Source organism: Saccopteryx leptura, chromosome 6 (genome assembly GCF_036850995.1).
Source record: "Saccopteryx leptura isolate mSacLep1 chromosome 6, mSacLep1_pri_phased_curated, whole genome shotgun sequence".
Taxonomy (NCBI): Eukaryota; Metazoa; Chordata; class Mammalia; order Chiroptera; family Emballonuridae; genus Saccopteryx; species Saccopteryx leptura.
In genome coordinates this window covers 128,134,162-128,160,313 of record NC_089508.1, presented here as the reverse complement: position 1 = coordinate 128,160,313, position 26,152 = coordinate 128,134,162, and the positions used below count along the sequence as shown (strand labels likewise).

The following is a 26,152-nucleotide window of genomic DNA, read 5'->3' as shown; positions in this document are numbered from 1 at the left end:
GGCGCCGCGGGGCCCGCCTGCCGGCCCTGGGCGGGGACGGGGCGGGGCCACACGGGACGAGGCGCGGCCTGAAGCCGGAAGCCGCCAAAAAGGGATGAAGGGCGGGGTCGACGGAAGTGACTTTCAGGGACGGCTCCGCCTAGCTGAGTCGTGAACGGAAGTGGGTTGGCGCTGGCGGAAGATTTCGCCAATAGGAAAGCGCGACCACGGGCGACCTCCGGTGAGCGCACTTCCGCGGGGAGTTGGAAGAGACCGCTGTTCTTGCGGTTCTTCTGCGCATGGTCTGGTTGCGGAGGTTGATGTGGCGCGAGTGGCAAGTAGGGAGGAAGGTGAGTAAAGGACAGGGATGGCAGGTCCTTCCTCTGCGATCCCTGCTAACCTGTTAGCTTTTCTCTGAACTCCATTCCTTCCTGTACTGAAACCTGGCTGTCCCTTGAGGCATCCCTGGGACCCCGCCTCACACCCCGGGTGGCTAAGCGGGACTCTGTGCCGAGTATGTACTGTCATCATGCTCTCCGACGCTGACTCTCGAGACTCCCCACCCATTTAACCGCCTCTGTAGAGCGCGTCTGCGTATTTGTGCATCCAGCCCCTTGCCATGCTCTCTCTCCTCTGTCTCTCGTCTTGATAATTTCTTCTTTTTTAATGTTTACTTTATTGATTTTAGAGAGAGGAAGGAAAAGAGGAGGAGAGAGACAGGAACAGCTGTTCCTGTATGTGCCCAGACCGGGGATCCAACTAGCAATCTCTGCTCTTCGGGAGGATGCGCTAACGAACCGAGCCATCCGGCCAGGGCCAGTATTGATCCTTTCCTAATCCACGAGGACAACCTATTTAACATCCTTGCGTCATCTCCAGCCACCCTTACATCAGCTTCCCAATCCCAGTCAAAAACTTAGATCAGCCTGACCAGGCGGTGGCGCAATGGATAGAGCATCGTACTGGGATGCGGAGGACCCAGGTTCGAGACCCCGAGGTCACCAGCTTGAGTGCGGGCTCATCTGGTTTGAGCGAAAGCTCACCAGCTTGGACCCAAGGTCGCTGGCTCGAGCAAGGGGTTACTCGGTCTGCTGAAGGCCCACGGTCAAGGCACATATGAGAAAGCAATCAATGAACAACTAAGGTTTAGCAATGAAAAACTGATGATTGATGCTTCTCATCTCTCTCCGTTCCCGTCTGTCTGTCCCTATCTCTCTTTGACTCTCTCTCTGTCTCTGTAGAAACAAAAAAAAACTTAGAACAGTCATTGGAACATGTCCAACCCCAGCCTGATACCCTTGTGACTTGACAGCACAAGAACTTCATCGTAACTGTTTGTTTTTTTCACCTTATCAGAATGAAAGCTTGTACTTAATCTCACTCTTCACTTCCCTTCTTATCCACCTCAGATATAACAGTACATCGGTACAATCCTGCTCACGTTCTTAAGCCTGTCCAACACCTTTCTCTCCAACTAAGTCTTCTACCCTGGATGGACCGACATGCTTCTCCATGCCTCTCCATGCCTCTCCATGCCTGTGCCTCCTCATAGAAAATTGTCCTGCTGAACAGATTGGCATCACTAAGTTAATCATTTCAACCTTAAACAGACTGCTAAGAGTATCTGGGAATTTCACTATATTTTTCTAGTTAACTTGCTCTCCACTGTCTCTGCAGATCCCTAACCCAACACTTACAGTACCCTTTCTCCCTGGTTATTTTACTACACATATAAGTAACAGAAAATGCTTTGAAGTCTAGAAATCTGCATGGATTCCCATCCTGTCCTTCCTATAATTTATACTTTCACTATATGCCAGGCAAGGCACCCATGTAGGTACTTGTTGAAAGTTGAACAAAGTTTCCTTGTCCTAAAGGATCTTTGTAGTGTAAGAAGACAGAGAAACAAATCTGCTCACAAAAATTAGGGGATATTTTAAAATGAATATGAAACGATAAAAGAGCATTTGATTAATTTTTTTTAAAAAGTTGTTTCTTTGTTTTTTAATTAATATTTTTACAGAGACAGAGAGAGAGAGGGATAGACAGGGACAATCAGACAGGAATGGAGACAGATGAGAAGCATCAATCATTAGTTTTTCGTTGTGCATTGCAACACCTGAGTTGTTCCTTGATTGCTTTCTCATATATGCCTTGACCGCGGGCCTTCAGCAGACTGAGTAACCCCTTGCTGGAGCCAGCGACCCTGGGTCCAAGCTGGTGAGCTTTTTGCTCAAGCCAGATGAGCCCGCGCTCAAGCTGGCGACCTCGGGGTCTCGAACCTGGGTCCTTCCACATCTCAGTCCAACGCTCTATCCACTGCGCTACCGCCTGGTCAGGCGAGCATTTGATTTTTATTAAGCAACATCAGAAAAGCAAACAAGTCAAAGAAAGTTGTTTGATTATGCAAATGAGATGCAAAACCAACTTTTATTTCATTGGTGAAAAGGCATTATACAAAAGGCTGAAAGTACTGGAGTATCTGCACATTCCCTGATATCCTAATTTTTGTGAGCAGTGTAGATACCTACTATGAAGGGATATGTGCTATGAAGAAGAACAAAGCAGGTTAAGGTTTAGACCAGGGGTCCCCAAACTTTTTACACAGGGGGCCAATTCACTGTCCCTCGGACCGTTGGAGGGCCAGACTATAAAAAAAACTATGAACAAATCCCTATGCACACTGCACATATCTTATTTTAAATTAAAAAAAAAAAAAAAACGGGAACAAATACAATATTTAAAATAAAGAACAAGTAAATTTAAATCAACAAACTGACCAGTATTTCAGTGGGAACTATGGGCCTGCTTTTGGCTAATGAGACGGTCAATGTCCCATTCCATATTTGTCACTGCTAGCCGTAACAAGTGATATGACGCGCTTCTGGAGCCCTGACGCGTGCATCCTGTGTCACCGGAAGTAGTACTGTATGTGAGCGACGCTGTGCTTTGCAGAGCCACCACATACTGTGCTCCTCTCACTGACCACCAATAAAAGAGTGCCCCTTCCGGAAGTGCGGAGGGGGCCAGATAAATGGCCTCAGGGGGCCACATGCGGCCTATGGGCCGTAGTTTGGGGACCCCTGGTTTAGACAGTGGTGTCAAGTAGCTGGTATTAATATATTAGATGTTAGAGAACTCATTGATAAGGGACATTTAAGCAGAAACGAATTGACTTGATGGGAGTGAACCATGTGGATATCTAAGGAAAGAGTGGTCCAGACAAAGGCAACAGCAAATTCAAATAATCTGAGGCAGGAATGTGCTTGACATATAGGAATAGCAAGGAAACCACTATTGACATTGATAGAGAGTGGTAGGAGATGAGATCAGAGAGGTAGAGGGCCTTGCAGGCCATGATGACATCTTTGTATTGTTGCCACTGAAGTCACTGGAGCATTTTGAGCAGAAGAATGACTTGATCAGACTTAAGTCTCTATTATTAATATTATTACAATTTTTTTTTTCTGAGAGAAAAAGGGAAAGGGAGAGAGAGAAGCATCAACTGATTGCTCCACTTAGTTTTGCTTTTATTGTTGCTCGTATGCATCTTGACTGGAGATCAAACTGGCAACCTTAGGCTCAACTTGAGCCAGCGCCTTCCCGTCTACCCTGCACACCTGTTGATGACCCCACACTCAAGTTGGTGACCTTGGCTTTGAAATGGCGGCCTCGGGTTTCGAACTGGTATAGCATTTCAGGTCAGTGTGTTATCCACTGCACCACCACTGGTCAGGACAGATTTAAGTCTCTAAAAGGAAAATTCTGGCTGTTGTGTGAAGAATAGACTGTATGGGTAGGGGATAAGAGTGGAAGCTCTAATCCTGACAGAAGAGGATAGTGACCTGAACTGGATGCCAGCAGTCGGGGTGGTGAGAAGTGGTCAGATTCCAGGTGTATTTTGAAAGGAAAGCCACCAGGATTTGCTAATGATTGGGTGTACAGGTGAGAGAAGGGTCAAGGATGATGCCAAGGTTTTTGGCCCAAGTAACTGGTACAACATTGATATCATTTTCTGACCCAGGGAATACTCTCAGAAGCTAATCTGAATGGAATACTGTTCAGCAGTAAAAAGGAATAAAGTATTGATATAACCAATAACTTGGGGTACAACAACTTAATGAAAGAAACTAGTCTCAAAATGACACACCTGAAAAGATGGAAACTATAATGATGGAGTTAGCAGTGGAAGAGTGAGTGACTATAAAGGGATAGCAGAATAGGGGTTGGGGTGATGGAACGCTTCTGTGTCCTGGTTGTGGTGACAGTTATATGAATTTATATGTGTTTATATCAGTAAAATTGTATAATAAAAATACAGTCAATTTTATTGTATGATATATATTTTTTTAGCCAAACTTCCATGTGTGCTGAAGTTTACCTTCCCATTTCTCAGGGCTTTAACCTCTTGAAATACTGGATTCTTCCATCACTATTCAAACAAGGTCTAGTTTCAACCATCTTTTGCTTTAAAAAACAACAGATAAACGTATCCATTGACCCTATACTCTGTGACTAAAGTCAATCTCAGTGTTTCCCTTCCTATCAAAGCTTCTAGAATTACTGTCCTCATTGCAACCCAAGTGATCTTTTCTCTCTCCTTCCTAAAAATGCTCTGTCGCCCTGGCTGGCTGGCTCAGCAGTAGAGCATCGGCTGGGCGTGTGGAAGTCCCAGGTTTGATTCCTGGTCAGGGCACACAGGAGAAGCGCCCATCTGCTTCTCCACCCTTCCCCCTCTCCTTTCTCTCTATTTCTCTCTTCCCCTCCCGCAGCCAAGGCTCCATTGGAGCAAAGTTGGCCTGGGTGCTAAGGATGGCTCCATGGCCTCTGCCTCAGGCACTAGAATGTCTCCGGTTGCAACAGAGCAACGCCCCCGCAATCAGAGCCATTCTAGCGCCTGAGGGAGAGGCCACAGATCTATCCTCAGCGCCCAGGCAAACTGCTCCAATGGTGCCTCGGCTGCGGGAGGGGAAAAGAGAGACAGAGAAAGGAGAGAGGGAGGGGTGGAGAAGCAGATGGGTGCTTCTCCTGTGTGCCCTGGCCAGTAATCGAACCCAGGACTCCCGCACGCCAGGCTGACGCTCTACCACTAAGCCAACCGGCCAGGGTCAGGAACTTAACTCTTTATATCAACTAGCTTATGGTAAATTGGTTTTGCTATACATCGTTTTGCTTAAAGTTCGCAGAATGTATTAATGTTAACTGTGGACCTAGGGTATTTTTCAGCTTCTCTCAAGAGGTCTAGTCTGTATCTCCATTCCCTGAATCGAGGCTCTGATACAAGGCGGGGGGGGGGGGGGGGAGGACGGGGTCTTAAAAAATGCCTACAATTATGATTGGCTCTCTTCTGCCGCTAGGAACTTTTTCTCCAACTTGTGAAAAACTTACTGCTAACCTGGTGGATGATGAAAGACGTGGCTATCATCCCATCTGACTAACCAACTGCCAGATTTGAGCATGACCCCTTTGATCAGTGTCCCCAACCCCCGGGCCACAGGCTGCTATCGGTCCGTGGGCCATTTGGTACTGGTCCGCAGAGAAAGAATAAATAACTTACATTATTTCCATTTTATTTATATTTAGGTCTGAACGATGTTTTATTTTTTTTAAATGACCAGATTCCCTCTGTTACATCCATCTAAGACTCACTCTTGAGGCTTGTCTCGGTCACGTGATACGTTGCTGCTAAAATTAAACCCATAAACTAGCAAAATGAGTGAAAAACAGAATTCCATCAAAAGTTTTTTTGCGAAGTGGAAAAGGGCCAGTGAGGAAACAGAAGAAGAACCTACGATCTCAAAGAAAAAAAGGCTTCATTTAACAGACAATACCAGGAGTCTTACTTGAAGTATGGATTTATCGCAACTGGTGATTCTCGCACACCAAGGCTGCTCCGCATATGTGGCTACCGGCTAAGTAATGAGGCAATGAAGCCTTCAAAACTGCTTCTCCACTTAAAGACCAAGCACCCTACTTTAAAAGACAAGCCTTCTGAGTATTTTGAAAGAAAAAAGCATGAACAAGAAGGACAGAAACAATTACTGGTGGCCACTACATCAATAAATGCAAGTGCACTGAGAGCATCATACTTGGTGGCTAATCATGTTGCTAAGGCCAAGAAGCCATTCACCACTGGTGAAGAATTGATCCTTCCAGCCACTAAAGACATTTGTCGTGAACTTCTAGGAGAGGCTGCAGTTAAAAAGATAGCACAGGCCCTGGCCGGTTGGCTCAGTGGTAGAGCGTCGGCCTGGCGTGCGGGAGTCCCTGGTTCGATTCCCGGCCAGGGCACACAGGAGAAGCACCCATCTGCTTCTCCACCCCTCCCCCTCTCCTTCCTCTCTGTCTCTCTTTTTCCTCTCCCACAGCCAAGGCTCCATTGGAGCAAAGTTTGCCCGGGCGCTGAGGATGGCTCCATGGTCTCTGCCTCAGGCGCTAGAATGGCTCTGATTGCGGCAGAGTGATGCCCCAAGATGGGCAGAGCATCGCCCCCTGGTGGGCATGCCGGTGGATCCCGATCGGGCGCATGCGGGAGTCTGTCTGACAGCCTCCCCGTTTCCAGCTTCAGAAAAGTAAAAAAAAAAAAAAAAAAAAAAGATAGCACAGATGCCTCTTGGCTACCACTGTCACATGGCGCATTGAGGAAATAGCAGAGGACATTGAATCACAATTGTTGGAAAGGATTAATAAGTCACCGTGGTATGCTCTCCAGGTTGATGGATCTACAGATATTGACAACAAGGCAATGCTACTTGTTTACATGCGTTATCTTTATCAAGAGGATGTGCATGAGGATATGTTATGTACACTATCATTGCCAACCAAAACCACAGCCGCAGAACTATTTAAATCACTGGATGACTATATATCAGGAAAACTGAAATGGTCTTTTTGTGTCGGCATATGCACAGATGGAGCTGCTGCCATGACCGGAAGGATGTCTGGTTTAACTACTCGCATTAAGGAGGTTGCACCTGAATCTGAGTCTACGCATTGTGTCATTCACAGGGAAATGCTGGCTAGTGAAACATACCACCGGAACTTAATAGCGTATTGAATGATGTCATTAAAGTTATTAACCACATCAAAGCACACGCTCTTCACTCGCGCCTGTTCGAGCAGCTTTGTGAAGAAATGAACGCGGAGCACAGACACCTTCTCTTATACACAGAAATAAGATGGTTATCCTGAGGAAGGTCCCTGGCCAGAGTGTTTGAATTACGAGAGCTGCTGCAGAAATGTCTCTCAGAAAAAAAGTCACTGCTAGCAGCACATTTCAGTGACAAAGAATGGGTCTCAAAACTCACTTACTTGTGTGACATATTTAACCTCCTCAGTGAACTCAATTGGTCACTTCAGGGGAAAATGACAACTGTCTTCAAGTTGGCAGATAAAGTAGCTGCATTTAAAGCCAAACTGGATTTGTGGGGACAACGCTTGAACAGAAATATATTTGACATGTTTCAAACATTCGCAGGAATTTTGGAAGAGACTGAGCTCAAGCCTTCATTGTCCCAGCTGGTGCACGATCACCTGTATTTGCTTTTAAAAGAGTTTGAACGCTACTTTCCAACCACAAAAGACCTACGAATTGCCAAGGAGTGGATCCGCAATCCATTTGTCAACAAACCAGGTGAATCCAGCGTGTCTATGCAAGAAGGGGATCAACTACTGGAGATCGCAAATGATGGTGGCCTTAAAAATATGTTCGAGACTACAACTCTGCCCGTGTTCTGGATTAAAGTCATGGCAGAATACCCCGAGATCACCACAAAAGCACTAAAAACCCTGTTGCCATTTCCGACATCCTATTTGTGTGAAGCGGGATTTTCTGCAGTAACAGGAACCAAAACAAAATTACGGAATAGACTGGACATAAGCAACACACTTCGGGTGTCATTGTCTCCTATTAGCCCTAGATGGGACCCTCTAGTTGCAGAGAAACAAGCTCAGGACTCCCACTGACTTAGCGTTATGGTTGTTGAGAGATAGGCTACTATCTCTCATTCTATATAAACATAATAAACCTTAACTTACAATATTCATAACAATGGTGAGTTGTATTTTTCATGCACTTTATATACTGTGTCCGTAAAGTCATGGTGCACTTTTGACCGGTCACAGGAAAGCAACAAAAGATGATAGAAATGTGAAATCTGCACCAAATAAAAGGAAAACCCTCCCAGTTTCTGTAGGATGATGTGGCAGCATGTGTGCATGCGCAGATGATGACGTAACACCATGTATACAGCGGAGCAGCCCACGGCCATGCCAGTCGAGATGTGGATGGTACAGAGGAAAGTTCAGTGTGTTCTGTGGCTCGCTAAATTCGAATCCATGACCAAAGTGCAACGTGAATATCAGCGCATTTATAATGAAGTGCCACCACATAGGAATAACATTACTTGGTGGGATAAGCATTTGAAGGAAACCGGCAGTTTGGTGGAGAAACCCCGTTCTGGTAGGCCATCAGTCAGTGACGAGTCTGTAGAGGCTATATGGGATAGCTATTTAAGGAGCCCTAAAAAATCTGTGCGTGAGCCCACATCAAACTGCACTGAATAGGTATGAAACTGGGAGAGTTTTCCTTTTATTTGGTGCAGATTTCACATTTCTATCATCTTTTGTTGCTCTCCTGTGACTGGTCAAAAGTGCACCATGACTTTACGGACACACTATTTGTTTTTGTGTTGTATCTTATTTTTAAGGCATGTTTAAATGTTACCATAGCGACTGGAAAGTGTTTGGAAGCAGAGAGGATGTTACTCATTTTATGTTGTTGGTGCAATGTTAAGAGGACGCTTCTTTTTTTTTTTTCTTTGAAGCTGGAAACGGGGAGAGACAGACAGACTCCCGCATGCGCCCGGCTGGGATCCACCCGGCACGCCCACCAGGGGCGACACTCTGTCCACCAGGGAGCGATGCTCTGCCCCTCCGGGGCGTCACTCTGCCGAGACCAGAGCCACTCTAGCGCCTGGGGCAGAGGCCAAGGAGCCATCCGCAGCGCCCGGGCCATCTTTGCTCCAGTGGAGCCTTGGCTGCGGGAGGGGAAGAGAGAGACAGAGAGGAAGGAGAGGGAGGGTGGAGAAGCAAATGGGAGCTTCTCCTATGTGCCCCGGCCGGGAATCGAACCCGGGTCCCCTGCACACCAGGCCGACGCTCTACCGCTGAGCCAACCGCCCAGGGCCAAGAGGACGCTTCTAATAAAGTTGCATACGGGTACACAGTGAATTCATGTTTATTTTTATTGTCGTAGGTTCATGATTGGTAGCGGCCCTGAACCTGTCATATTACATATTGATGTCAGACATGAAATGTTGTCAGAATAACAAATTTAAGTACAGCCTGAAATAATGAGGACATGCTCATTCCTCCTTTAATTTAGCCCAATAAATATCATAAGTTCGACAGTTATATTTAAAAATACCAGTTTTTACACCGGTCGCATAATTTTATTTTGTGCATTTATCCGTCCCACCCTAAAGGCTGGTCCGTGAAAATATTTTCTGACATTAAACCAGTCCGTGGCCCAAAAAAGGTTGGGGACCACTGCCTTAGGTCACTAGCTTGCCAACTACCAGGTTTGTGAGCCAGGCCACTGTAGATCGTTTAGGCTCCGCTGTGCTGGCCCAGACAGGTAGAAACCCCCAGAGAACCCACAGACCAATGAAAAATAATGTTTATTGTTTGAAAGCTAAACCAATAAGTATTGAGATGATTTGTTTTGCAATCAAAAATAACTGATACTTAAGACTTTTTTTTTTTTATTTTTTTTCATGGTTTTATTTATTTATTTATTTTTTGTATTTTTCTGAAGCTGGAAACGGGGAAAGACAGCCAGACAGACTCCCACATGCGCCCGACTGGGATCCACCCGGCACGCCCACCAGGGGCGACGCTCTGCCCACCAGGGGGCGATGCTCTGCCCCTCCGGGTGTCACTCTGCCGCGACCAGAGCCACTCTAGCGCCTGGGGCAGAGGCCAAGGAGCCATCCCCAGTGCCCGGGCCATCTTTGCTCCAATGGAGCCTCGGCTGCGGGAGGGGAAGAGAGAGACAGAGAGGAAGGGGGGGGGTGGAGAAGCAAATGGGCGCCTCTCCCATGTGCCCTGGCCGGGAATCGAACCCGGGTCCCCCGCACGCCAGGCCGACGCTCCACCGCTGAGCCAACTGGCCAGGGCCAAGACTTTTTTATTGATTGATTTTTCTTTTTCTTTTTTTTAGATAGAGGAGGGAGAGAAAGAGAAAGGGGCAGTGGGGGAAGAACAAGAAGTAATTGTTTCTCGTATGTCCCTTGACCAGGCAGGCCTGGGGTATTGAACTGGCAACCTCAGCGTTCCAGGTCAACACTATCCACTGCGCCAGCTCAGGTCAGGCACTCAAGACGTTTTTAAAATAAAGGTTGAATTGTATCAATATTGGGTATCATTTGTGTGTGTGTGTTGATATCAATTTAATCTTAAATGTACAGGGCATAAAAGCTAAGAACACGGAAGGGAAAACGCCTCTAGTTTGTGTTTATGATAGCCAATGTTATTGATGTAATTGTGCCCTTCTTAATGAGATTTGGAGTTTTAGCATGAGGGGGTTATCACTTTTGGGACTCTGGAAACATATAAAGTTTTCCAGGGTTGATAACCCTGAGGCCTGTCCTACCATTACTGTACCTTATACTGCAATGGAAAATTAAAATGTACCCTGAATAGTAAGGTTTCTCTTGTCCTGAGATCAAGGTATAGCCTCTGGGTACCTCTATTAGCATGTGTTAAAGCCTCTGCCAACAACTGGTAGTGACCCTGTAAAGGAGGAATGTGACAGTCCAAGGGGAAGCCTGAAAGGGGTGTGTCAAGTCTACACATTCCTGAGAGGACCTCTTTCTGTGTCCAGTGTTTTCTCAGGTGGGGGAAGGGGGGAAAGGAGCACTGCCCATCAGACTAACTCCTGGATTCTTTCTTTTGCAAAACTTCATAATTTGAATCAGGCAACTGGTACTTGGCATCTGATGTCCTGAGTTATATGCTGTGTCAGCCTCCACAAGCCAGTCAACCCTCCACCCTGAGGGCATACCAGTACCTAGTTAGTGGGGCCCAAAGCTGAACTTGAAGGTCTTCTAAGTAGTGAAGCCTCCTACCAGTGGGCAACCAGCATCCTCCTGCAGGCAGCTCTCCTCACTGCACAGTCCTTTCTAATCCTGTGACTCTGGGACTTGCCAGCATTCTGAGAACGGCCTGGACTATATGTTTTTGCTCACCTGGGAATAGAAGAGGTCAGACCTCCAGGTTAAAAGGCCCATCCCAAAGTGATTCAATTTTGAATACATTGGAGCATGTCACTGTCTTTGATACTTATTTGAAAGCTGTCATTGCAAAGCTCCACCCAGGCTTCTGTGGTGGCCCCAGCACTCAGCGTCCCACACACTGCCAGGACAGAAGGGCAGGAGGCAGTGCTAGCCATCTGCCCTGGAATTACATCTACATAGGTTGGGGCTCTTTAGAAGCTATCTGGCCCTCCATCTGACAGCAGTTAGAAACCAAATTTAGAACAAATGCTGGTGAGGCTACGGAGCGGGTGCCTGAGCTGAGCTGTCCGGCAGTGAGCTTGGTTAGCAGGAAGAACCGTGGGGCCAGCTAATTGATGTCGGTGTGTTCACAGACCTTACACATGCCCAGGGGCATTACATCCATCCAAAACCTTTACTTTCAAGCACCAACAGTGAATGTGGAGTTATCAAGGACAGTAATGCATTTTCTGTCCGTAACGTTGTTCTCTAAGACTTGAAAAAAAAAAGTAAATTTTAAGAGGAAAATGTAGAGCTTCTCAGGATACCAGGCAAGTATTTTGGAAACGGGAGCTCAGTGGAGGCAAGGTGTCCTGGGGGAACTTAAGTGGAAAAGCTTCCTAAATACAAGGTGGGGAGCACTTGCTTTTGTCAGGTTTGAGGGTTTTGGGCTCCTGGCTCAGTATCTTTATTGTCCCCAAACAGCACATATACATGATGGGAGTTCCTGATATTTTATTAAGATAAAATACATATACTCAGTACTAGCAAGGTTGAAAAGGCTGTTTACACCCCAGGCCCTCATTTACTACTTTATAGCAAGAGCATGTGTTGAATGTTTTGATTGAGTCAAACACATGAACACATGTTTTTTTAATCCTGCTGCAGTTTTGGGGATTAATACAGAACCTCTTTTGGGACTCTGCTTGAGAAATTTCATTGTGAAAAACATAGCTGGGTGTTTCCAGTCTCCCCAGTTAAAGTGAAATTTTGATTTTATTTATTTATTTTTTTTTTAATTTTTTTTTTAAGATTTTATTTATTCATTATAGAGAGGGGACAGAGAAAGAGAGAGAGAGAGAGAGAGAGAAGGGGGGAGGAGCAGGAAGCATCAACTCCCATATGTGCCTTGACCAGGCAAGCCCAGGGTTTTGAACCGGCAACCTCAGCATTTCCAGGTTGACGCTTTATCCACTGCGCCACCACAGGTCAGGCCAGAAATTTTGATTTTAGGGTGCTTATAACTGCTCTGAGATTAAGTCGGATGATACTAAAGTGGTTATAAAGCTAACTGATACAATTATAATGTCCTCCTACCAACTCCCTTACATACTTCAGCCCCAGACCCCACATCCCCACCAAAAAAAGGGGGGGGGGCAAAATGCTTAGTTTAACACTTGGTCACAAGGCAATCAGTTATTTCCTAATATGGACAGTTCAGCCCTCTAGTCTCCCTTCTGGAACCCATGTGGAAAGAGACTGATATTTGTGTTTGTTTATGTTTTCTACTGCTCTTTCTCTCTCACTCCCTAAAGCCTGGGATGCCTCTGAATCTGCATTAGCATTGGTTATAGCACGGCAAGTGCAGTGACCAGATGTCCTGCACCTACAATACGGGATCATCACCAACCTGATACAACCTAACCCTGATAGTTTGACACAAAATCATTAAAATGAATGAATCACAAAGTTTGAGGGCTCTCCTCTTATTACAAGTGAATAGTTACCCAAAGAGAAATGGTTATAGCCATTTAAAAAAATGAAATCAGTACTTCTCACATGGGAAGTCAGTGGTAGGATTATAAAAAAGCTAGTGAATTACAGGATACGTAAAGTAAAATCATTTTGGAAAAAAAAAATTGATGATTTAATCTTTTGAAAACCAATTTTCCATCTTAACAATAAAGATAGTTCTAAAACATGTCCTAATCTCAGGCTCAAGTTTAACTTTTGCTTTCTTAGGAAAACACACGTATTCAGGAAAATTCGACAGTACCGATAGTTATGCACTGAGCACTTATATTACCCTTCAACCCTCACAATAACCCCCGTTTTACAGGTGAGAAAACTTAATACCTATAGAAGTTAAGTAACTTGCCCAAGATCAGGTCACATGTTATTGGTGGCAGCTGAGGTTTGAACCCAGGGCTGTCCAACTACACTTTGTGCTGTTAACCCCATGTTATATTTCTCCTATCAATGCAAATATTTGAGTAGTAACCATGTGAGTCTATTTTTCAGAATAAACTTTACAGTAGTGGGCCACAGAGAATCAGTATGGTTGCACATTAGCTTTGTGGTTTGCTGAAAGAAGCTGTGTGGGGTCCTGAGTCAGAAAGTGAAACCAGGCCATACAGGGCATGCGGCTGACCTGTGCCTCCACTGCAGAGTGCCCACTGAAAGAACCAGAACACAGGATATCAGCAAAAGATTAGAGACAGTCGGGTTTTCCCTAAGGAGGACATGCTTCCTATGCTACTAGCCAGGGAGAATGGCTCAGGGAGGACTGGGCAGAGGGCAGAATCAGGGGAAAAGGAGAACACTGACGAGAGTATTTCTCCTAAACAGTAAAATCGGATCTGATCTGGGAACTTGACAGGAAAGGGAGTCTTCATAATGTTCATCTACCAAAATTCCACGATTGCTTTTGTAACACTGGTGGTCAAAGCCAGGCAGGTTCACATTGGATTCAGGCAGATGGTAGAGGAAATGTGGATCCCAAAATGTCAGGCCATTACTTATCTACTGGAGGCTCACAAAAATGGGCAAGCAAATAAGCAAAGGAATACTTTGCAGTGAAGGGCAAAGGGATCTGGAACACCACCCCTCACTCACTGTGGTGGCTGAGGGAATCGGAACCACACCTCACAGTGGAAGGAGAGCAATCTGGGAGAATCACCACCGAGGAAAAGCACCCATAGCTTTTCATGGAGACACACACATGGCTTCTGCCACATGCTCATGCACTAATCACGCGAAGTGCTTGCAGCCGGGAAACCAGTAAGCAAGCTACTGTTTTGCCTACACTCCACCTCTTTAGGGTGGCTTGCCTCACAATCTATGTGACAGTTATCTTCTGCGATGGTCCCGGTGTAAGAAGTGAGGTACATTACATCCATATTTCGTAGAAACAGTAAAGACTGAAAATCAAGGTGCACCAGCCCGCTGCTAAAGGCCCCCACCATTCACCAAAGGGGGTCCCCTGTTTGGCGTTAGTGGGGCAGCTGTGTTAGGCTTGCTCATGGGGTTACCAGCTGCAAGCACTTTGCCTGATTGGTATGTGAGTGCATGGTTGTGCCATGTGTGTATGGCCTAGATAAGGCTACAGGTGCTTGTGCTCGAGAGAGATTGAGGATTGTGGATGCGTGGATTGTCTGATCACCACTGTGAGTGGCCATTTTTGCTGTTTGTTTGCTTGGGAGGTGGTTCCCCTGCCTGTGTGCTTGTCTGCCGTTGTGAGACTTTATTAAACAGAATGGCCCAACCTTTTCTGGCTCCACAGTTTTTCAGCTGTCTGACCGAATCCAATGTAAACCTGCCTGGCCTTGGCCACTGGCATTACACTGTATATCTGCAACTGGATGGGAGCAGCTGCCCAATGCAGGAGGGCCTTCGCTGAAGTGCACCCCCCCCCCCCCCGCCAATGATGTCTCTCATTCAAAATCCAGAGTACTGTCCACAAGCAGCGTGTCCATCCAGTAAGAGAGCCGGTGCCCCCTCCTGTCGCAGTCCCTGCCTTAAAGAGTCCATTATACCACTCAATGATACCAGCAGCCTGGGGGTGGTAGGGGACATGGTACTTCCAGTCCACCCTCAGCTCTTGAGCCCATTGCTCAACCACTAAAATGGGTACCATTGTCACTTTCAAGGACCAGCAGCCGGCCATACACAGCAGTCAGGTGGTCCAAAGCCTGTATGACTGCCCTCTGGTCAGGGTTACAGGGAGGGAAAGCAGCAAGCAGACCGGTGGCAGTATCCACACAGGTGACTGCATATTGGTACATGTCCAACTTTTGTGTCTAATGACATCTATCTGCCACCGTGTCAGTGGAACACAACCCCTCTGGATCTGTCCAGGTGACACCAGTGGTCTTCGAGGGTGCTCCTTGGAACATACCGCACACTGCTCACAGGCTGCAAGTACCTCTGTATAGGACACAGGCAAGTTGTTCCAAGCCTTAATCGTAGCCCACATAGTTTTCTGTCCAGCATGGAGCAGACCCTGGTGGAGCCACTGTACCACATCACCCGCAGGTGCAGTCTCTAACCACCGCACCCTTGCCAAGGTGTCTGCCTCATCATCCCCAGGATGGGCTAGAGGGGCATGCCCCGTGACATGGTATACTGTCACCTACTTCTGGTGTCCTATTTCCCATAAGTCCTGCCACATGACCTGACCCCAGAGTGGATGGTGCATTATCATCCACTGGTTAATGTACCAAGTAGTGATCTAAAGAGTCAGTCCACGATAGACAGCCCAGCTGTCAGTGCAAACCAGCAAAAGTGAAGATTCATTATGGGCTCTTAATTCCATATGGCTTTTAATTCTGCCCATTGGCTGCTTTGGCCTGTACCCATGTCCATCCAAATAGTCTCAGTGGCCAGATGGAAGGCTATAGCTGTCCATTTGGCAGGTTGGGCCCTGCTGGAAGCATCAGTATACCAGGCATCCTCAGGGATGGGCGTCTGCCCCTCCTGGTAAGGACTGACTTCAGGTTCTGCCCCTGAGCCCCAGCTGCACCTGACTCTAAGGTTGCATAGGTGACTGGACCCAAGACTTCCTGCAGTTCTGCCCTCAATGGGCTGGTGCTAAGAGCACAGCGCTGTTGCAAGTATGCACCCCACGTGGCCAAGGTGGAGGTTTGGGCCATACCACTACGTGGTTTTGTTGGCCAGTCTCTCACCCATCCTGCAATAGAGTATGTGGCCTTGACTGTAACTGGTGCTGTGGTTGTAATACTCTCAGTGGCCAGGAGGGCAGCATACACAGCTGCCAGCTGTTTCTCCACTAATGAGTAATGGACTTCAGTGCCTTTCCACAATTGGGACCAAAACCCAATAGGTCACCACAGGCGCTCTGTCCTTTGCCATAAGCCCCATCTAAACCCCTCAGAGGTTACATGCACATCAAGCTTACAGGGCCTGGCAGGGTCAAACACATTAAAGGCCTGTGTCATCTTGACAGCTCTCTTAGCTACTACAAATGCACCTTATGCCAGCTCCACCCAATCCCAGTGAACCCGCTTTCTAATAAGGTTATGTAGGGGGTGCAGTAACTGAGCCAAATGGGATATGAATGCTCACCAATACCCCACATGCCTAGGCATTCCTGTAACTTTTACCATAGTGGGCATGGGGAATCTCTGGATCTTATCTGTAACCATGTCAGGGATTACTTTTGTCTTACCTGACCAAATGACTCCCATATCTGTCAACCGTCACTGGGGTCCCAGCAACAGGTCTGGAGAAGACATGTTTTACAGGACCATGTGTGTGAGCACTGGCACAGAAATCACCAGTTCCTATGACATGAAAACCATTCTCAGCCTGCTCCAACCCCATAGGGCTTTTAGGTTCTTTGTTAATGCATTTGCCCTTTCACTTTTTAATATGGAGAAACTTGGTTTCCATTATCCCTTTATCCTTAAAATACTGCACTTGCTTATTTTATCAGTCCCTGGCACCCTGTGCCACCACCGTGTTGCCCCTTCACTGCTTGGACTCTTTTTTTTTTTCTTTCTTTTTTTCTTTATTCATTTTTAGAGAGGAGAGAGAGAGGGAGAGAGAGAAGGGGGGAGGAGCTGGAAGCATCAACTACCATATGTGCCTTGACCAGGCAAGCCCATGGTTTCGAACCGGCGATCTCAGCATTTCCAGGTTGACGCGTTATCCACTGCGCCACCACAGGTCAAGCTTCTTTTTTTTTTTTTTTTTTTTTTTAAATATACATTCAATAATGCAACCATTTTTATTTATTTATTTTTTACAGAGACAGTGAGTCAGAGAGAGGGATAGACAGGGATAAACAGGAATGGAGAGAGATGAGAAGCATCAATCATTAGTTTTTCATTGCGCGTTGCAACACCTTAGTTGTTCATTGATTGCTCTCTCACATGTGCCTTGACCGCGGGCCTTCAGCAGACCGAGTAACCCCTTGCTGGAACCAGCAACCCTGGGTTCAAGCTGGTGGGTTTTTTCCTCAAACCAGATGAGCCCGCACTCAAGCTGGCGACCTCGGGGTCCCGAACCCGGGTCCTCTGCATCGCAGTCCGATGCTCTATCCACTGTGCCACCGCCTGGTCAGGCTGATTGTACTCTTGACATTCTTGGCTGGGCAACTACTGCTACATCCCTGTACCCCTGTGGAAACCGCCTTGTACTACCTGGGTTCCCACATGTCGCTCTTAACCACGGAGCCCCCCTCTCTTCCCATACTTAATCCCTCCTTATTCCGCTAGGTCCCAGCCATGAAATGTTATTTTTTTTTTTTAAGTAAAGGGATTAAGAATGTGCACTATATGGCCCTGGCCGGTTGGCTCAGTGGTAGAGTGTCAGCCTGGTATGCAGGAGTCCTGGGTTCGATTCCCGGCCAGGGCACATAGGAGAAGCACCCATCTGCTTCTCCACCCCTCCCCCTCTCCTTCCACTCTGTCTCTCTCTTCCCCTCCTGCAGCCGAGGCTCCACTGGAGCAAAAGATGGCCTGGGCGCTGGGGATGGCTCCTTGGCCTCTGCCCCAGGCGCTAGAGTGGCTCTGGCCGCTTAGCGACAGAGCGACGCCCCGGAGGGGCAGAGCATCGCCCCTTGGTGGACATGCTGGGTGGATCCTGGTCAGGCACATGCGGAGTCTGTCTGACTGCCTCCCCGTTTCCAGCTTCAGAAAAATACAAAAAAATAAAAAAATAAAAAATAATAAAAAGAATGTGCACTATAAATTCTGACTGTAATGAAATCAGTCACATGTCTTCATAGAGGCATGAGGACAAAATTAGGAATATTTGAATTTATGTTAGAGTTCTAAAAGTACCAATTTGATTCTAGCATTTAATTTACCTGGCACTGGCCTGATCTGCTATGGCACAGTGGATAAAGCATTTACCTGGAAGGCCAAGGTTGCTGGTTCGAAACCCCAGGCTAGCCCAGTCAAGGCAAACACAACAAGCAATCAATGAACAACTATAAACTGAAGCAACTATGAGTTGATTCTTCTCGTTCTCTACCCCACACCCACTCTTCTCTCTGTAAAATCAACAAATAAAATCTTTAACAAATAATTCTGTAGGGATTATAATGGGAACTTTTAATATTCCTATAAATGTGTAAAGTTGATCATTTTGTGACATCCAATTTTTGATATCCAGGAGTGAAACAATGAAGGCTGTATAGTCAGAGGCGGATTTAACGGCTGGCACACTAGGCACACACCCTGAGCCCCGACTTCTGAAGGGCCCCGCAAAACCCCAACTTTACACTTTTTTCTATTGACACCAAGTTTGGTTTCATATGTGCAATTTTTTTTTTTTTTAACAGAGATAGAGTCAGAGAGAGGGATAGATAGGGATAGACAGACAGGAACAGAGAGAGATGAGAAGCATCAATCATCAGTTTTTTGTTGCAACACCTTAATTGTTCATTGATTGCTTTCTCATATGTGCCTTGACCACGGGACTTCAGCAGACTGAGTAACCCCTTACTCAAGCCAGCGACCTTGGGTCCAAGCTGGTGAGCTTTGCTCAAACCAGATGAGCCCGCGCTCAAGCTGGCAACCTCGGGGTCTCGAACTTGGGTCCTCCACATCCCAATCCGAGGCTCTATCCACTGCGCCACCTGGTCAGGCTGATTGCTTTCTTATATGTGCCTTGACCGTGGGGCTACAGCAGAAGTGACCCCTTGCTCAAACCAGTGACCTTGGGTCCAAGCTAGTGAGCTTTGCTCAAACCAGATGAGCCCATGCTCAAGCTGGCAACCTCAGGGTCTCAAACCTGGGTCTTCCGTGTCCCAGGCCGACGCTCTATCCACTGTGCCACTGCCTGGTCAGGCTCATATGTGCAATTTTTTTTTTTTTTTTTTTTTTTTTTGTATTTTTCCGAAGTTGGAAACGGGGAGGCAGTCAGACAGACTCCCGCATGCACCCGACTGGGATCCATCCGGCATGTCCACCAGGGGGCGATGCTCTGCCCATCTTGGGGCGCACCTGAGGCAGAGGCCACAGAGCCATCCTCAGCGCCTGGGCAAACTTTGCTCCAGTGGAGCCTCGGCTGCGGGAGGGGGAGAGAGACAGAGAGGAAGGAGAGGGGGAGGAGTGGAGAAGCAGATGGGCGCTTCTCCTGTGTGCCCTGGCTGGGAATCGAACCCGGGACTCCTGCACACCAGGCCGACGCTCTACCACTGAGAAAACCGGCCAGGGCCCATATGTGCAATTTTAACATTAATAGTACATAATATTTTTTATTTGTTTAAAAATAGGGTTAACATGTATTTTTATTTTCCCTGTCTTTTTTTTTTTTTAAGGGGCCCAATATTTTCTTCTGTTCCTGGGGCTTCAACCAACTTTAATCCACCTCTGTATATAGTGTCTGTTCACTGTTCATATTCTGCTGCATTTATTTATCCAACAGATATTTCTGAGTACCTACTACATGCTAAGCACTGTTCAACATGCTGGGGATGACCAGGCTCTTGCTGTTTTGTCTTTTTTTTTTTTTTTGTATTTTCCTGAAGTGACAAGTGGGGAGGCAGACAGACTCCCACAGGTGCCCAACTGGGATCCACCCGGCAAGCCCACCAGGGGGCGATGCTCTGCCCATCTGGGGCCGTTGCTCCTTTGCAACTGGAGCCACTCTAGCACCTGAGGTAGAGGCCATGGAGCCATCCTCAGCACCCAGGCCAACTTTGCTCCAATGGAGCCTTGTCTGTGGGAGGGAAAGAGAGATAGAAAGGAAGGAGAGGGGGAAGCGTGGAGAAGCAGACAGGCACTGTGTGCCCTGGCTGAGAATCGAACTCAGGACTTCCACACACCGGGCCTATGCTCTACCACTGAGCCAATTGGCCAGGGTGGAGGCTCTTGCTGTTTTGAAGTATGCATTCCAATAGGGGACACAGGCAATAAATAGATTATATGTATGTATGTATGTATGTATATATATATATGTATATATATATATAATTTATTTGCCATATATATATATATATATATATATATGGCAAGTAAATAACCAATATGCCAAATGATGTTAAACGCTATACACAAGCAAAAAGTATCCAGTTGAGCTGTGGCTGGATGGCTCAGTTGGTTAGAGCATTGTCCTGATTTGCAAAGGTTGTGAGTTTGAACCCGGTCAAGGCACATACAGGAACAGATCAATGTTTCTGTTTCCCTTCCCCTTCCTCTCTCTCTCTCAAATCAATCAATAAAATTTTTTTAAATAAAACTCCAGTTGAGAAGGATATAGAATGGTGGGAGAAGGCTCTTTTTAAAAAAAATTAGGGCCTTGGCCAGTTGGCTCAGTGGTAGAGTGTCAGCCCAGTGTGTGAATGTCCCGGGTTCAATTCCTGGTCAGGGCAGACAGGAGAGGTGCCCATATGCTTTTCCACCCCTCCCCCTCTTGCTTCTCTCTCTCTCTTTCTCTCTTTCCCTCCTTCAGCCATGGCTTGATTGAAAAGAGTTAGCCCTGGGCACTGAGAATGGCTCCATGTCCTCCATCTCAGGTGCTAAGAAGAGCTCAGTTGCTGAGCAACAGAGCAATGCCCCAGATGGGCTGAGCATCGCCCCTAGTGGGCTGGCTGGGTGGACTCCATTTGGGGCACATGCAGGAGTCTGTCTCTCTGCCTCCCCTTTTATCACTGAATAAAAAGAAAATTAGAGTGATACAGTGATGTGGTGCATGGCCATGAAGGAGTAGCCCATGTAGACAGAAGACAGAGCAGACGCAAGACAGGAGCATGCTTCCTGTGCTCTACCAGCAGAAAAAGAAAGAGTAAGCAGCCCAATGTGGCTTCAAGTGACAGGTCAGGGTGTGAGGGCAGTGAGGACTCTGGCTTTAACTTTGAGTAAGAAGGAAAGTTACCTCTGAGTTTTGAGCAGAGGAGTAACATGATCTGACACAGGTTTTAAAAGATCATTCTTGTGGAGAGGAGCGGAAGGAGGAAGATCAACTAGGAATCTCTTAGGGTAATTCTTGCCTGGGATGACAGAGACTTGCTGAGATCCAGGTGAAGAAGGTGGGAAGAAGTGGAGGAGTCTGATTGGCCTGCCTGAAGTGCCAACGTAGTCCACTGGAGGGCAGTACACCTGTGTCCCTGGGAGGCTGAGCTTCCATAAGGGTAGGTTGTGAAGTCTACCTATTGTACATAACAGCCCTACCCCTCCCCACCTCTTTGCTACTAGAACTTAGATTTCATTCGGGACTTGAGACACAAATACTCTGTCTCAAGGGATGAATCAGGTAGGTGTAAGCACCATTTCCATCTCCATGACAATGGTCATTGAGTGTCATACACTTCCTTTCTTTCTGAGACCTTCCAGTCTCTCCATCAGCTTCTCTGCACGTGTGCATCAACTAGGGAAGGGAGGTCATCTGGGAAAATAGGTTTACAGAGTATAAGTAGGCACTCCCTTTTTTGCCATAATTTCTTATGGGAACATTGCCTTTTTAAACCCATTGTGTTGCATAGGAAAAATAAATGTTTTGGGGGTTTTTTAGATCTTTTTTTTTTTTTTTTTTTTACAGAGAGAGAGTCAGAGAGAGGGATAGATAGGGATAGACAGACAGGAACAGAGAAAGATGAGAAGCATCAATCATCAGTTTTTCATTGCAACACCTTAGTTGGTCATTGATTGCTTTCTCATATGTGCCTTGACCGTGGGCCTTCAGCAGACCGAGTAACCCCTTGCTCAAGCCAGCAACCTTGGGTCCAAGCTGGTGAACTTTGCTTAAACCAGATGAGCCTGCGCTTAAGCTGGCGACCTTGGGGTCTTGAACCTGGGTCCTCCACATCCCAGTCTGACTCTCTATCCACTGTGCCACCGCCTGGACAGGCTGTTTTTTAAATTCAGTTCTTGTGCCTGACCTGGTGGTGGCGCAGTGGATAGAGCATCGGACTGGGATGCAGAAGGACCCAGGTTCGAGACCCTGAGGTCGCCAGCTTGAGTGCAGGCTCATCTGGTTTGAGCGAGGCTCACCAGCTTGGACCCAAGGTCGCTGGCTCCAGCAAGGGGTTGCTCAGTCTACTGAAGGCCCGTGGTCAAGGCACATGTGAGAGGGCAATCAATGAACAACTAAGGTGTTGCAACGCGCAATGGAAAACTAATGATTGATGCTTCTCATCTCTCTTCGTTCCTGTCTGTCTGCCCCTGTCTATCCCTCTCTCTGACTCACTCTCTGTCTCTGTAAAAAATAAATAAATAAAATTAAAAAAAAAAAGAAAGTGCAGGTTTTTTTTTGTTTTTTTTGTATTTGTTCCCGTTTTTTCTTTTTTTTTTAAATTATTTTTATTTATTTATTCATTTGAGAGAGAGAGAGAGAGAGAGAGAGAGAGAAGGGGGGAGGAGCAGGAAGCAGCTTTGACTCCCATATGTGCCTTGACCGGGCAAGCCCAAGGTTTTGAACCGGCAACCTCAGCATTCCAGGTCGATGCTTTATCCACTGTGCCACCACAGGTCAGGCGAAAGTGCAGTTTTAAATTCAGTTCTTGTGCATGTAAAAAAGTGTTCAGACAAAAGAGTTTATAGCGTCATTATCTGATAAAAGTACACTAAGAGCTACATATATCTTTTTTTTGGTGCCGAAACCCGGGAATGAATACATATATCATTTTAAGTTACAAATGTAACCCAATTTTTATTTTTATTTTATTTTTTTGTGACAGAAACAGAGAGAGAGACTGAAAGAGGGATAGGGACAGACAGACAGGGAGAGAGGCGAGAAGCATCAATTCTTCGTTGTGGTACCATACTTGTTCATTGATTGCTTTCTCATATGTGCCTTGACCGGGTGTGGGTCCAATAAGTTTGCAAATATGATATGTATGTTTGCTCGCTTATAGTTTGCATTGGAGATGGGGGACAGGCTGTAAGCAGGCAGGGTCCTTATAGCCTAAGGCTTAGTTTTAAAACTAAGCTTTTCCCAACACCCTTGACTGTTGCATGATAGGGGGTGGTGCAGTCTTATGAGGAATCCCATTTATGCCTCAGATAAGTGGCTTTGTATCAGAGACTTTGTTGTTTGTATATTGGATTAAAGGTTTTGATTTCTACACTATAAAATGGTGCAGAGGAGCCCATGCTGAAAGAGAGCAGAGAAAAGAGAGCAGAGAAAGGCCATGTGGAGGAGAGGAAAAGCAGCCAAGATGGCAGAGTGCTGAAAGAGAAGCCAGTTTGTGCAGAGAGAAGGAGATGGGGAACAGAGGTGAATAAGTCTGGTGAGCTAGAAACCTTTGATTCTAGGAAACTTGGATAAGTCAGTGGCTTTGGGAGCCCTGAATGGAAAGGGAAGTGTTTCCCCACTGTGTGTATTTCTTGCCCACTGGGTGCAAGCTAGGATTAAAGCTAATGGCCCACCAGTCCTTGGCTCCATTGTTTCATTACCATCTGTCCTAAGCAAATGCGAACCTGCGCAGGCCAGGCGGCTGTGTTGGTGGCCCTGGCTACTGGCTTTACACCAGGGTGGGGGTGTGCGGGGGTGTATGCTACAGAGACCAAGTGACACCTTGCTCAAGCCAGCAACCTTGGGTTCAAGCTGGTGAGCTGTGCTCAAACCAGAGGAGCCCACGCTCAAGCCAGCGACCTCAGGATTTCGAACCTGGTTCCTCTATGTCCCAGTCCAATGCTGTATCCACTGCGCCACCGCCTGGTCAGGCCAGATGTAACCCAATTTTGAAAAAGTTAAAAAGGCCCTGGCCAGTTGGCTCAGTGGTAGAGCGTTGGCCTGGTGTGCAGGAGTCCCAGGTTCGATTCCCGGCCAGGGCACACAGGAGAAGCACCTATCTGCTTCTCCACCCCTCCCCCTCTCCTTCCTCTCTGTCTCTCTCTTCCCCTCCCGCAGCCAAGGCTCCACTGGAGCAAAGTTTGCCCAGGCGCTGAGGATGGCTCTGTGGCCTCTGCCTCAGGTGCTAGAATGGCTCTGATTGCGGCAGAGCAATGCCCCAGATGGGCAGAGCATCGCCCCCTGGTGGGCATGCCGGGTGGATCCCGGTCGGGTGCATGCGGGAGTCTGTCTGACTGCCTCCCCGTTTCCAGCTTCAGGGGGAAAAAAAAAAAGTGAAAAAGAAGCAAGTTGAAATTAAGGCTAATGCTTGACCTGTGGTGGCGCAGGGGATAAAGCCTCGACCTGGAATGCTGAGGTCGCAGGTTTGAAACCCTGGGCTTGCCTGGTCAAGGCACATATGGGAGTTGATGCTTCCTGCTCCTCCCTACCTTCTCTCTCTCCTGTCTCTCTAAAAATGAATAAATAAAATCTAAAAAAAGAAAGAAAGAAAGAAAGAAATTAAGGCTAATGCTGTATGCTGTATCTCATTTAATCCAACATATCAAAAAATATTACTTCAAAATGTAATCCATATGAAATAAACTTATGAGATATATATATATATATATATATATATATATATATATATATATATTTTTTTTTTTTTTTTTGTATTTTTCTGAAGCGGGGAGAGACAGTCAGACAGACTCCTGCATGCGCCCGACCGGGATCTACCCGGCACGCCCACCAGGGGGCGACACTCTGCTCACCAGGGGGCGATGCTCTGCCCCTCCAGGGCATCGCTCTGCAGAGACCAGAGCCACTCTAGCGCCTGGGGCAGAGGCCAAGGAGCCATCCCCAGCGCCCGGGCCATCTTTGCTCCAATGGAGCCTTGGCTGCGGGAGGGGAAGAGAGAGACAGAGAGGAGGGGGGGGGGTGGAGAAGCAAATGGGCGCTTCTCCTATGTGCCCTGGCCAGGAATCGAACCTGGGTCCCCCACACGCCAGGCCGACGCTCTACCGCTGAGCCAACCGGCCAGGGCCCTTATGAGATATTTTACATTCCTTTTTTTTTTTCCATACTAGGTCTTCAAAATCTAATGCAGCGGTTCTCAACCTGTGGGTCGTGACCCCAGCGGGGTCGCCTAAAGCCATTGGAAAATACATAATGCTTTTCAGGTATTTACATTCCGAATCATAACTGTAGCAAAATTACAGTTATGAAGTAGCCACCAAAATTATTTTTTGGTTTGGGGTCACCACAAAATGAGGAACTGTATTGCGGGGTCACGGCATTAGAAAGGTTGAGAACCACTGATCTAATGGGTATTTTGTACTGACAGGTATTGGACAGTGTAGGCTTCCGGAGCAAGGAGGAACATCTCAGCATCCCCCCAGTACTCATTCTCCTCTTCCTTTCATTACAGGTGCCCCCAAATTTAACAATGCACACAAATACCCAGCGGCAGACACCATTTCCAGACTTCCCTGAGAGTTACATGCAGCCAAGTATATTTATTTTCTACTGCATGTAACGAACCACCATGCACTTGGGAGCTTAAAACAGCACCACATGCTCTCTTGGGATGCTGCAGGCCAGACACCCGGGCCTATCCAGGTTTTCTGCTCAGGGCCTCACACTGCGTCCACCCAGCTGAGCTCCTCCCTGACACATCTGGGGAAAGAACCTCTTCTAAACTCACTGTGGTTGTTGGGAGAACCCATGGCCTCGTGGCAATGGAGCTGAGGTCCTGTCTCCCTGCTGTGAGCTGGGGATTGCTCTCTATCCCCCAAGGCTGCCTAGGCTCCTTCTCAGGTGGACCCTCTGTCTTTAAAGCAAAATTGGTACAGCAAGTCCTCACGCTCAGAGTCTTACTCCCCCCAGCCTACCAGCCAGGGGGAAAAAACATGCTTTTCAAGGCCTTGTGATGTAGA

At 47.0% G+C, this 26,152-nt stretch overlaps 1 protein-coding gene and 1 long non-coding RNA gene across 3 annotated transcripts in view; one reads left to right on the top strand and one right to left on the bottom strand.

Moving 5' to 3' along the window:
• ARID3B (AT-rich interaction domain 3B) overlaps window positions 1–26,152 on the bottom strand; it is a 126,951-nt gene that overhangs the window by 63,745 nt on the left and 37,054 nt on the right. The gene's annotated exons all lie outside the window — the stretch shown is intronic.
• Window positions 179–26,045, top strand: LOC136376591 (uncharacterized). Of its 2 annotated transcripts, none has more exons than XR_010746202.1 (3): window positions 179–329; window positions 668–794; window positions 25,304–26,045. It is a non-coding gene; the product is annotated as an uncharacterized lncRNA (long non-coding RNA). The 2 variants fall into 2 exon arrangements; XR_010746203.1 differs by lacking the exon at window positions 25,304–26,045 and adding an exon at window positions 5,563–8,814.